Genomic DNA, 12,751 nt, shown 5'->3' with positions numbered 1-12,751 from the left:
TAATAACTCATCTCTTTTTGTAAGTTAACCAAAACTTCTAACATTATCACTGTTCAACTCCGAAAACATAAATTAAATTCTTAAATATACCATGAGGAAAAGCATATTGACATCATCCCTTGTTAACATTTCTTAAAAATAAAACAATGATAATCTCACTGGCTAGTGGCTTCTTTCACTAGAACAAATTTCTAATACACCCTATGGTAGTTATCAATGCCAAAAATTATCCTCATGTATTTATAATATATTAGTGCGGTGCACATGTCGCATTTCAAAAAACAAAGAAAAATAATTATGCAATTGCATACTAATTTTGAATGTCCTTAAGTTATTATGTGCTATTTTTTTATATACCCATCTCAACAAATAACATTTTCCCCCAAGTTTGACACTCTTGCCTGAGATTTTCAATATAATTCATAAATAATAGCCATAAATTTTACCAAATCTAAGAAACTAATCCTTAATATAGGAGAAATTAATCTGCGGAACTCTTAACTTTATAATTGCCAATGCCTGTAATAATAGTTGCCTTTCCATTCAATCCTTCAGTTAAGAAATCAATGTCACTCTCCAAGCTTCTACTTGGATTAAAAAATAAGTTGATTTCTTCAAGCTTCAAAAATGCTAGAATCTGCATCAATCGAGTTGATAGCACCGTGTTGCTGCCTAGAATTCAACAATACCTGGGATAATAAAGAAAAGGGTGAGCAAAAATATTTTCATCTATGCCAAATTAGTTGTCTACAACAAACGCAAACAACAATCAAATGGAGCAGAATTACAATATATATAGAACAAATGTACAGATTTTGAAACAAATTGTATTACATTATGATTTAAGATTCAGTAAAAAAAATGCCCCTCATAATAAGCAGTTCTTGGTTTTAGAACAAGGGGTCTCAAAATTAGCATTGTATGCCACCAGAATGAGAACTTTGTCTTACATTCCCATATTTGGCACGTAATATAATTCATGAGATTTACAAAATAAATAAATATATAAATGAAAATAAAAATAAAAAATAAAAAATCAGAAGTAAACAACGCATAAGATTTTACATTCTGTGCAAGGAGATAGGTAAATCGAAAATTGAAGATATGTGAAACTAAAGAACCATAATTTTCCAATGTAGTGTTGGTCCTAGAGAGTTACAATAGTTCCTACCTCAAAACACTCCCTTTTATACTATGACTTTGTTGGATGTGCTCGAGTTCTTCCAAGTGGATGTCCACCTTGATCTTTCCTACTCAAATGTCCACTTGGTCCAATCTTTGCATTTGATCCAATACCTTCCTGTATTTGTCACTTGTACCTGTACTAACTTGATCTGCAAAGATAGGTTAAACTTGGAACTACAAGTTAGGTTAATATCATCAAAATACATTAAATATGATTATGTTAGCCATACATAGGTTATTTTAACATAATGGTGTCTTATTGTTTAGGGGAAAGCTAGAATTGCCCATGTTTTAAGTTTGCCTTCTTTAGCTTTTATTTTCCACTTTGATAAGCTTATTTTAACATAATGGTGTTTTATTGTTTAGGCGAAAGCTAGAATTGCCCATGTTTTAAGTTTGCCTTCTTTAGCTTTTATTTTCCACTTTGATAAGTTTTGATGTATATGTGCGACCGTAAATTCATTAAACCATTTATAATGTTTGTGGTAATGTAGTGTCGTACTAGGCGTTTGATGATATACTTGTGAGAGATTTGTTTGATACTGTTTTGATGTTATTATTTGTGAACAATATTTAGCAGTTTTCCTCAATTAATTCAAAGTGGGGGTAGACTCCTAGCAAGTATGGGATAAACTCAGACCTGGCCTCTGACCTGCCCCTGCTGCCTTCTGCAGGGGTTGGGGGTGGTTTGACAAATGAATATTTACTTTATTGAGTAACATACTTGGAAAATAAGTGCAACCAAACTAAGGTATAACTTACCAGGCTTTACAACTTCTCCAGGGTGGGTATTTGATGGAGGGTAGCTCAGTGAGAGACGATGTATGCTCAACAAATAGATCATTACCCTTCCATGTAAACGTAGGATGATCCTTCTATTGAAGATTGTACACCATGCCTCTTGTGATTGTGTCAGGCTGCAGAAACACAACATTCAATAAGAGGACCAGTAACCAAATATCAAGCTGAAAATATCACATAAGCAAAAGGGAGTTTTAAAGAATTCTCTATCTTACAGCTTAATCAGCTCCTTCTGGGAATGTAATTGTCCGACCATTTTGCATTCCTTCTCCACAATAACTTCTTGCACTTTCTTCTCTTGTACCACCTTCTCACCCTTGAAGCACGGGCTACAATCCTACTATATATAAGAAGACACCAGATGAGTTGAAAAGCAAAACTACTAGTTGTTTTACTTATTCATTTATTTATGAAAATTAACACACAATTATTTATTTATAACAAAAAAGCAGAGTGTAGGCACCTGCAACCAAACCAGCAGTGTAGGCACACATAAGCTGCAAATAAATAAATAAATACATAAATAAATAAATAACAAAAATAAAATAAAATGAAAACATTTCTTTTTTTTATTATAAACACAGGAATTGAACATGAATGCATGAATAGACCAACCTCCTCTAGTTGAAGACTCTTGAGAGTAGCCCACTGCAGATAGTTAATTGGGCACTCAGTGTAGAATCAATAATAAGAAGGTAGAAGAGTAGAACAAGAAGCATTACGCGAAACACACCAAGAGATATTTCATTAAGCAGACAAAATACCAGAACAAAGGGAGAACTCTTACAAGATACCCGTAGTTATTGGATCATTATGGTAGGAAAGACATGTTGGGAAGTCAAGCCTGACGGGGATTGATAAAGCACTAAATCAACCTAAATATTCCTACAGTTAAAGCACTCCTTATATAGAAGCGAGTAAGGGAATATGTCGTATCATATTCTTTTCTTAACCCTTAAGAGTGCTTGAAGCTAACAACGATGTTGACACAAAGTCAAAGACACTATCCAAGCTGCTTTACTAAAGCTACTTTTAGATAAAGCTTACAATGACGACGACAATACAATGAGAAAGACATAAAATAAATGCTAATAAAGATAAAGTTGGTGCTATCATGACAACTCAGAGATGGGGCTCTGACTTAAAGAGGACCATATCTTGTCTTGTACTCTTCTTTTTCAGCAAGGTAACATGCCATTATTTCCAAGTCATCAACGGTCCCATTGTTGCTTGTCTGGTCCACATAGTAAAGAGTCAGCCTGTTTGTTTAGTTTTGCAGAAAAAAGGGAACAAGACTAAGTAACGACTATTTTTGACTCTTTTTTCATCCTGGTAATGCACCGGGTTGAACAAATCTTGCACCAATTTTTCTGGACCAACATTGTTTAGATAGCACATGTTTTTTCTTGTTTCGACCTAATGGGGCGCTGCCAGGTGTAAATCTGCGAATGGGTTTTTCTTGAAGGTACGAACCCTTTCGCGTGTAGGGAGAATATTGAGATATCTATTTCTCTCGTGTGTCTATATTTCACCGCTGAGATGAAAAGTGACCAATAAGTATTGGAACTTGGTCATGAAATCAAGTTATTCGACCCACTGTTCCTCAGTTTGGAAGAATAGGGAATCATCTTTGAAATATCTGTACTGCTCAGGCCTTTGCCTTCAGTTTGTGATGAATACGTAAGTCCATGGCTTGTGGAGAACCATACCAATGAGGTATGTTCTAGCTAGATACCAAAGGAGAAGGAAAATCTCTTTTAGGAAAGTTTAGTAGGACAGTGATGAGGCCATTAATGTAGGGGCACAGTGAATGCTAGTCTAGGTATTTTAATGGTGTGTCAACCAATCCATAATTGGAAAGGAGAATGGATTGAAGACCTTGGATCATTTTGTTGTCGCCCTTTTCAATGGTGTGGCAAAGGATATTGTCTTGAATTTCATTGGGAAGGCTCTGGACTCATTTTATGAAACTAAGTGAACCTAAAAAGGTTGAGGAAACCATAATGGAGTAGACTTGGAGATTGGTTGGCCTTGAGAGAAAGTCACTCAGGATGTTGTGCTTTCCCTTGATATGTTCCACTTTGAATTTATACTATGAGAACCAATTTGCCCATCTAAGAAATGTCCTTGCAGGAGGATCTTTTGCTTGAATTGTATCATCTTTGGAAAAGATGACATGTCCGTCTTAACTATAAAGATATGTCCAATCAGACGGAATTCAAACTTTTCATTTCCTCTTTTCACCGCCAAGACCTCTTTGAAGGTGGAGTGATAACGTAATTCAAATTCTTTGAATGCTCCACTCTTGTAGCCACAAATATGTCTAGTCCCATCATTCTTTTCTTTAATTAAGGTTGCACCCTAGGAATTATCACTTGCATCAATCTACAAGATTCTTCTACCTTTGTTAGGGATCTTGAGTCGTGGCAATCGCATAGTCATTTCTTCAAGCGACCTTATTGCCTCTATGTGCTTGAATTGCCAAGGGGGCACGTCTTTCATTTTCAAAAGTTGATGGAGTGGTGCTGTGTAGACTACCAACTTTGGGACAAAGTCTACCATGTAATTGACTATACGAAGAAACCACTACAGTTGCTTAGTCGTCATCTGACTATCCGGGAAAGTGTTGATTATGTTTCATAATATGTGGTTGTTTTTCATATTTTCCTTTGCTAATTTTCATCCCAAGGAAGTCAATAGCTCCAACCCCGATGATCATTCTTCTTTTCAAGTAGCATAATCCCTTAATGTGCAATTATCTCTTTAAAACTTATTCAAAAGCCTCGCATAGGATGCCATATCATTTGAAAAAAGGAGGATCTCATCAATATAGATCAACACATGGTGAAGGATAGGCTGGAATATCTTGATCATTGCCTTTTGGAAGATAGAGGGTGCTACTTTAAGCCTAAATGACATGAATGTCCATTGATAATGAAAGTTGGGATATAGAATGTTGTCTTGGGCCGATCTTTTGGATGGATACCCCAATAGCCAAAAGCCCTCTTTTAGATCAAACACTGAGAAGATTTAAGCCTCACATAGTTGTGAAAACAGACCGGCCTGATTCGGTAATGAAAATATATCATCTCCAAGGAAGTGGTTGAGGGGCTAATAATTAATGATAAGTCTTAGCTTACCTCTGTCTGCTCAGCCTTCTTTTTGACATAGAAAGCCTCACAAACTCATTGTGACTTAGTGGGCTCAATCAGTCCTCCTTGCAACTGAGATAATTCAATTTGGGCTAATGAGCAGTGTTATGGATTCATCCCTTTGTAACTTGCCTTCGTTGGGTTTATATCTTCATTTTCTGGAATGGAAGGCTAACAAAAACTCAGAATTCATCCAAAGTGGCTTTGAACACTTCTTCAAGAATTCACTATGACTGTCCGCACAACTTATGTGGATCGGTTGGGCTCTTACTTCTTCCAAGGTCTAAGTGATATGGAAGGGATTCGGAGTTTTGGTCCACTGCAAGAGATACAACTTAAATTTTAGCCCTTGTTTCATCCACTAAACTTTGTATAAGTGTTGGATAATATTGAACCCAATAAGTAAATCTTTGTTAGAAAGATTTGATCCAAAGAATGCGACTTTAATAAAGCAACCTAAATGGAGCTTAACGTAAATCGGAACACTCTTTACTTTGACCTCAAAATGCTCTCCATTTGCTAGTTTGAAACCCTAATTGCATAGCTTCCCTTTGTCTTTTGGAAGAATGCTCGATTTCAAGAAACCACATGCTAGTACTATGTCAAAAAATGCAATGACTTTAATCGGTTTTGAGTACTTATCGGCTAGTACCCAAACTGGAGCAGAAGATGGAACGTAGTCCCTGTTCTTGAATTGTGTTGACAATGACTCTTGTATGAAACAGAGATTATGAACTTCACCGTTTATTGATGCTACCAAATAATACTCATTGTTTATAGATTCAATATAGGAATATTCCTGTCTTGGATCAATCTAATAGCACTTGAAATCTTCATCTTCCTCGTCTGAAGAATTTGATAAGTCAATTTGCTCATTTTGCTGGAAAGCCAAGATAGATTCCTTGTTTTGGTGATCATCTAAAAAGAAAACGGACTCAATGTCATCATCTAAATCCTAGTCTTAGATGTTGTGCCCCATCTAGATTAGCGTAACTCTCCTTTGTCTCTGAAGACATTTCTTTGCATAAAGCCGCTTTTGGTTGTAGATGCAACATCGATGACCTTTAGGGTACTTCCTATGTTTCTTCTTTCTCAGATATATTTAGCTTTTATCTTTATGCTTAGATCTTCTAGGTTTTCTAGGAAGATAGAAATCTTCTTTCTCCCCTATTGAACAAAAACACTACTTATCCCCTTTGCATTTGATAAGGAGATATTTTCTTTTGCATTTTTTGGATCTTCATGCTTGCTTTCTAGACTCTTCTATACATGTCATATTTTCTACAAAGTGCATCCGGATTCATGAGAGCATTTTGATAGATTTTGCCAAAGGAAGTATTTTCAAGTCTTTTTCCACTCATTTGGAGTTCTCGGAGAACTTCTTCTCCTAATGGATTAGACAGGCTGTTGAAATACGCTTGCTTGAGATTGATATCATCTAGTTTACAAAGAATGTAATATCTTTCGAAGTTGAGATTAGAATGCTTCTCAAGATCTTTTCTTTTAAGAGAACAACATTTGATCTTCATATATTCTTCCCTGGCTTGGTAACATGGTCTTCCTATGTTCCACAGAATTCTTCAATGATTATGAAGATGAAGATACAAAGATTTGGAACTTTTGATATCTATAATTGCCAATAGTCACCAAGATTTATCCACCTTATTTTGAGTCTACCAACAAACTTACAGACAACCCTTCCAATGACTTCTTTTAGTGCGATCTCTTCTTTCATTAATTCTACCATACACCAGGCATGGAACTAAAGGATTTTATTCCTCCACTAATTTGGTGGGATTCCTTCCAAGGAGATGGTTGGTCCATTACCATTTGGACCATTTGAGCATTGCTTTCGGGTGGCAAATGAGGAGTTCTTTAAGAGATTAATGTTGTCATCCATTCCCTCATCAATAGTACCCTCATCATATTCTGATTTATGAGTAGATCGCTGGGTCAACATGGTGGCTCTGGGAGGCTGTATTTCTTCTTCAGATAAGCACTCAGGTAGTTCACCCTCTATCATGATGGGATGTGTAGGAAGCATATTTCTTCTTTTGACACTTCTTCGAGGTGTCTTTGTGAAGGATCAACCATTGCTATTAACAACCTAGAAATTGAATTTTCTCTCTCCAAAACTTCAATGTGCAGCTCTTGGTCTGGAATGCTTGGCTTACCAACCTCTTGTTTGTCCCTTTTCTATATTATGAAGGTTGCCATTGTTTCAACCCTTTGGGTTTTGGTCGACTGCTGAGTACGTTGCCTCTTTCTCAAATGAAGAAAAGAGTTGCTACCTCTAAAGAAAGCTTACATCAATATAGGCTGGTACATTAGTTAAGGAGAGCTAAATGCTAGAGTGGATGGAAAAATATGTGAATCTATTCTTGCCTATCTGTGTTGTTATTGCTGGCTCTGCTTAAAAGAATTTAGCTGAGCTTTAAGATGTTCCATTTCTGCTTCTTTCTTTTTGAACGCAAATGAAAACGCCAATATGTGTTGGATCATTTGCATCAGTTCTTCATGAATCCTCTAATTATGATTATGGCATTTATCAATAAGAATCACTGTAATATCAAATTTATTCTTAACTTTGTTGGCAAGCTCTCTTTGGTTGTCAACGATTTATTGCAACATCTTTTACTATGCAAGGGCATTTTCTGATTGCCAGTTGAGAGTTGCTTCAACTAGAGAAACTTGTTTAGTAGATCTGTCTGGGTTGACGATAATTGGATCTCTGACCTTCTAGGAATGTTTTTTTTTCCTGGACCTTGTCTCTTCATATTCTAATGGTGGGAAATCACCATCATAATTTGAAGGTCATAACATGTTCACTTAAGGAAGATCATCGTGTTCATCTTTTTCTCCATACTTGACATAATAGTCAAACTTGTCTAATGGTTCTCCTAGGCTCCCAGCAAACCAACTATTGGGTCTCCATTTTCGTATCTCTTTTTCAGCTTTTGTTGGACATTTTTCTTCTTTTTCCACCTTCCTTTGTTTTCCTCTTCAGAATCATACAAGGGGTCCATCGGGCATTCTTCACATGTGCAATCAACATCAAACCATTTATAGCCATTTCTGGCCGTGGGTTTGTAGACTGGGCGGCCATCTCTCTTGAAGCACGAGATTAGGACAAGAAATCCTAGAGATGTTAAAGCAGACAGATCTAAGGTACCCTTTTGCTTACTTGGAAAGGTTGGTGACTTTTGATGAGGTTGAATCATCATGCTAGTAAAGACATGCTAGGAATTTGAGTCTGACATAAATTGTTGGCTGTTTGGAAAGGAGACATGAACATCACCACTTTGCATGGTTTTATAGACAGGGTCATGAAAAATAAATGGTTTGGGGATGTGATGTAGCTATTCATACTCGATAGTCCAAGATTCTGAAAGGAGCTTGAGTAGCTCCTCTCTAGGTAATTGTCTTGGAATATGGACATGGCTTGGTACAAAGGTGGTATCACAACTAACAAAGAGAACATCCTAATTTTCTTGGGGTTTGCCAAATCAAAAGAATGATTTTGGAGTTTGTAGACCATCTGGTGATGAAGAGTGATTGCAACGGAATTAGAGATTTGGGGTGCTCCCACAATCTAGACCTAAACCTTGAGAGTAGTTCTCATATTCAGCTCTGATAAATACATGCAGAAATTAGTTAAGACTGAAGCTAACAACTCCTGCATTCAATGTCGTTTGCATAGTGTCAATGCAAGCATGCTCGTACTTGCATAACTTCAAGTCAAGGAGCACAATTTTAGAGCAAACAGGGAGACCTTTCCTCCCATTGAAAGTAGGGTATATCTTGACCGCACCTATGTAAATATGGGTGTATCATTGGTTACGATACCTTCATGGAAGATCCAAAGGAACTCTAGGTTGACAATCTGTTCTGGTTCGGTTGCTAAAAGTTGGTGGGAATCAAAAGTTCAAGTTTCGATAATCTCCTTAACACCTCTTCGTTTGGTAGTCTTACCAGTGATCTTCTTGAGAAGGGCTAAAGGATGCTTGGTTTTGTCATAGACATAGTATGAGTTTGTGATCTGGAGATTTTTGGTTTGGGGAACTAGACCATCTTCAGGGACATAATCTACCTCATAAATGTAGTCAAGACGATATAAGTTGAACACAGATGAAGATCTAGGAGAAGAGTTTAAGGATAGAGACAGAGTGATCATAGCTCAAAAAACATGGTTACTTAATTGATATGCTCAGAATCTCTTCTCACTACCCATGAATGATTGGATCTCTTGCTCAATTTATGAAGTTATAAAGCACTGAATCAAGTATTCCTATTCCATATCTATCATCAGAGAAGCCAGCTTTGCCTAACCAAAACACAGTCTCCTCATAGCTGATGCAGGGGCAGCATCAATGTTCTGCAGCCATGGAGAAATTAGAAGAGAGGAAGGAAGGGGAAGGGAGGAGAGAGGAGATACTTGGGGGGGGGGGGGGGGGGGGGGGAACTCACGTTCAATTAACAATTCAAATTCAACAACAACTGCCTACATCATGGCTTTTACACACTATTTATAAGACAGCCTCTAAACATATGAAGCTACACACATACCCCTAAAACTACATTACATTACAAACACACCCCTAGAATACACAATTACTACAAACAATCCCCCAACATAAATAATCCTAATACAAGCAACTACACACATATACTTAAACAACTAAATAACTAAGCACATTTGGGTTTCGGGCCCAATAAACCATTCACCCTATGCTTTGACATAGGCCTCCTAATTGGGTCGAAATGATCCATCCAAATAACCGCTTGTTGTCCTACATCAAGTCCCTCCTTCCAGAAAGAACTCAACTCCATCAAGTAGAAGAAAATACCAAGGAGCCCATCACCATGAATAGTCATCTAGTTTCATAAGAAAGGAAACAGCAGTACACTTTAGCTTGGTGAGTGGAAGAATTCGTGATGGCATCAACTTATACTTCTTTTTGTTAATGGAGAGAGAATAAGAATTCTCATATCCATCATGCTTCACCTTCCTATCAAATAACCATGGTCAACCCAAAAGAATATGACAAATTTTGAGAACAAGGATATCACATTGCACTATCTCCATAATGGAATCAATCTTGAAGGTAAGTAAGCAGTGATCATGGACCTTCCAGTTGGTATTATTCACCCAAGCAATTTTGTATGGTTCGAGATGAGGCACCACTTCCAAATTTAACTTCTTCACAGCTTCTTCTAGACTACAATTGTGCAACTACTAGTATCAATAACCAAAGTACAAAGTTGTTTTTGACATATCACTTTGAGTTTGAAATATGTTGGTCCGCCTCCAATCGTCTCTCTTTATAACCTTGTGGGAAGAGAGCACATGTCGAAGCACTAAACAGTTTCTCAAATTGCCATCATCATCTAAGTCACTTGGAATTTCTATTTCAGCTTCAACTACTTGAGTATCATCATCTTCTTCTTCTTCCTTTTCTACAACAGCCATGAATTGGTTAGGACATTGTGCAGCTCGATGTCTAAAACCTTGACATTTAAAGCATTTGAGAGATGGTTGGCTCTTAGAAGTTGTTCAAGAATGCTCGGGAGTCTTCCAAGAGGTATTAGTCTGAACACCTTTACCCAATTGCTCAAATGTCTTCTCTCATACCACTCCACTAGTACTTTTCTCAAATTGAAGGGCTGATGTAGCTCTAGGAGGATTGTGTTGCATGTCCTCCTCAATCTGAGTGGCAACCTATGTTGCATCCACAACTATGATGAGACGACATGCAGCAAGTTTGGATGAAATAGTAGCTTCAAACCTTTTCTGTACAAAGCTATCATAACATCCTCTTTCCATTCTATATTGGCACGAGTAGCCAAATGATAGAATCTACTAGTGTACTCCATCACTGTCTTTTCTTCTTGCTTCAAATCAAAGAGTTGGATATGAACACACTGCTGAAAATCGGGAGACACATATTGCTCCTACATGGCTCACTTCATCTCATCCCATGTTGTAATCTCACCAAATCTCCTCCTTCTAAAGATTTCCCTTTGTTTAATCCACCAAATTCAAGTAGTTATCTTCAATTTTGATTCAGCAAAGTACAACTTTCTAGCTTCATTCATGATATGCCATCGGAAATAGTTCTCCAACGAATACACCCAATCATCAAATTCATCAGGAGAACCATCTCCATTAAAATCTGAGACTTCTAGTTTAATTCCCTTACTCAAATAATTATTTCAGCCTTCACACAACTCAAAAGCATGAGGGACAGCATCTATCCCACCATCCATTTTAGTAGGAAATTCCATGGGCCTTTTACCTAAGGCTGCAATTTTGGGTGTTAGCCTATTCAAAGCACCAATAATAGTCTCCAAAGCATTTTCCATATTTTGTACCCTACCGGATAACAACTCCACCTTTGCAGACAATTCAACATTTGTCACCATGATGCACTTATATGAAGCAAATCACGAACTTCAGTTTCAATAATTTAAGAACAATCTTCAAGTCACCTTGAATCTTGAGTATCATGCGAAAATGAAACAAATTCTCTAGAAAAACTCACAAATAGCAGCAACAAAATTTGAATTTTGATGCTGGCAACGACAATTTCTAGGGTTTCATTCCAAATTATCAAGCTTGCTTACATAATTTCAAGTTAGGAACCAAAATATCATGCTACAATCAAAATATGATGAAAAAACACCAATTTCTCATGGCTGGGAACCAATTTCTCGTGATTCTGGCAGCAGGAGGGAAGTCCAGCAGAATCCCACTTGGTCCCCGGTGCATGGAGCGCGTGAGTTGCCGGCTGCGACTTTCCAGCAATGATTTTCTGGTGAGTGGTAGATCGAAGGGTGGTGAGTCAAATGGTGGTCGTAATGTGTCAGCAAAAACGCCAGAAATGGTGGATTTTGAAGGGGGTGGCGCCTGGAGAACTTCAGGTGGAGCGTGGGGCTTCACAGCTGGTCGATTGTTGATGAAATCTTGAGGGAAGAGGTTTTGGGGGGTTCTGTTTTTTGTGGTATGGGTGGCGTTGCAGAACAGTGGCTGGAAAGTGGTGTTTGAAGAAATGGGGACACGGCTGGAATTTTCTAAAAAGTTCTGAAACTGCAAAACTGCTTTCAGTTTTTTCTTCTTTTTTTTTTTTTTTTTGGCTTAACTGAATTTCATAAATTGAGGGGGAGAGAGAATTAAAAAACTGAAGGAGAGACAAGAAGAAGATGGGAGGTTGGAGGAGTTACTGGACAGAAACTGCCAGAAAATGCCAGACACTGCCAGAAACTGCCAAGAGACAGCCACAGAATTTAGAAATGAGAGAGGTGAGAGATTATGGGAGAGAAATAAGATAAGAAAAAGAAGAGAAGGAGAAGAGAAACAGACAAGAAGAAGAGGGCAGACTGCTGCTGGGTAGCAAAGAATTATGGACAGAACAGGAGATCAGAAACAGAGAAGAAAGAAGAAGAGAAGGAAGAAGAAGAAGAGAAAAGGAGGAGCTAGGGAGAATGGGTGGACTGAAATGAAAGAATGGAGATCATGGGTCGGCTCTGATACCAAATGGCATCAAGGTTCTACAGCCATGGAGAAATTAGAAGAGAGGAAGGGAAGGGAGGAGAGAGGAGAAACTAGGGGGAAC

At 37.6% G+C, this 12,751-nt stretch overlaps 1 long non-coding RNA gene across 5 annotated transcripts in view; it reads right to left on the bottom strand.

Annotated features, from left to right (window-relative positions):
* Positions 1-487: 487 nt before the first annotated feature.
* Positions 488-12,751, bottom strand: part of LOC131152199 (uncharacterized) — a 31,365-nt gene continuing 19,101 nt past the window's right edge. For 2 of the 5 annotated variants that reach the window (XR_009135886.1, XR_009135887.1), the window contains 6 exons: positions 2,602-2,634; positions 2,450-2,483; positions 2,202-2,326; positions 1,948-2,102; positions 1,172-1,334; positions 488-689 (listed from right to left, as the gene is read on the bottom strand). This is a non-coding gene — a long non-coding RNA (uncharacterized LOC131152199). The remainder of the gene's footprint in view (positions 690-1,171; positions 1,335-1,947; positions 2,103-2,201; positions 2,327-2,449; positions 2,484-2,601; positions 2,635-12,751) is intronic. The other 3 variants (XR_009135884.1, XR_009135885.1, XR_009135883.1) reach the window with 3 other exon arrangements.

Source organism: Malania oleifera, chromosome 3 (genome assembly GCF_029873635.1).
Source record: "Malania oleifera isolate guangnan ecotype guangnan chromosome 3, ASM2987363v1, whole genome shotgun sequence".
NCBI classification, from domain to species: domain Eukaryota; kingdom Viridiplantae; phylum Streptophyta; class Magnoliopsida; order Santalales; family Ximeniaceae; genus Malania; species Malania oleifera.
This window is presented reverse-complemented; position numbering and strand designations above follow the sequence as displayed.